This window comes from Vulpes lagopus, chromosome 6, assembly GCF_018345385.1.
Source record: "Vulpes lagopus strain Blue_001 chromosome 6, ASM1834538v1, whole genome shotgun sequence".
NCBI lineage: Eukaryota > Metazoa > Chordata > Mammalia > Carnivora > Canidae > Vulpes > Vulpes lagopus.
Window position 1 is genome coordinate 68,771,061 of NC_054829.1, and position 1,075 is coordinate 68,772,135.

At 37.5% G+C, this 1,075-nt stretch overlaps 1 pseudogene; it reads right to left on the minus strand.

Annotated features, from left to right (window-relative positions):
• Positions 1–229: 229 nt before the first annotated feature.
• On the minus strand, positions 230–348 carry LOC121494135 (annotated as a pseudogene).
• Between the last annotated feature and the right edge of the window lie 727 nt (positions 349–1,075).

Genomic DNA, 1,075 nt, shown 5'->3' on the forward strand with positions numbered 1-1,075 from the left:
GTAGGCGGCATCAGTGTTTGGCTGCAGCCACAGATTTCTGTGAAGAGTAGCACTAGGCTCAAGGAAATGCAAGGAAAGGAAAAACAGAACCAAAGAAGCTTCCCCTCACTCATGCTCCCCCTGCCCTCTGCAGCCCTTCATCCTTTGAAGCTCTCTCCACTTTTAGCAGCTCAATGTAAACAGTAGCTTCCCAAAAGGTTTATTGTTTCCTATTTGTTTTGTTTTGTTTAGTTTTTGAACTCTGCATTTCTCTCTCACTTCTCAAGATTTCTCAGTGTTAATTTTAATTAGCAATAATTGCGCCTCGGATAAACCTCATTGGCTATGATACTGCCACTGTGCAAAGCTCTCAGTGTTAATTTTAATACAAAGAGACAGCAGCTCATGCTAGTTCACTATCTTGGTAACTGTTATAGATAGATGATAGAGAGATAGATAAATGATAGATAGATAGATAGATAGATAGATAGATAGATAGATAATAGATAGATAGATAGATAGATAGATAGAAAGATATAAAAGCACAGATAAAAGAAACACCTGCTTATCCATGAAATAGTTTACACTTTGGATATCTATTCATAGTTGATCAATTTTCCAAATATTGCCTTGATAAGATAAACCTAGTAAGTGTGCACACAGATAGATTCACAGGACTATCTTTGCAGTGCCAGTTGAAGCAGGGTTGCTGGTTTGGAGAACATGAGAGTTTCAGATGCCTATTGTCTCTTGGTCACTGATGGAACTTAGAGTAACAACCAGATGTACAGTTAGTTCCATCTAAATTTACATTTCTAAAGTCTATATATTATGGATATATTGATAAACAAAGAAACCAAACTACACCTTAGATAAACCAGTGACAAATGGGTTAAACAGCTACACATTTCAAATGGCCCCCTGCTTCGTTGGGAATAAACTCACTGACTCAAGCTTCCCAGTATCATCCTAGTTTCCAGTGTTTCCTCTGTTTCTGCCTCTACTTTTTTCACAGCTTTGTGGAAGACAGCTGTACTGGTCTTCAACAACATATCATATCCTGTATATCATAGCCTGTATTGTAATGCAAAAATCT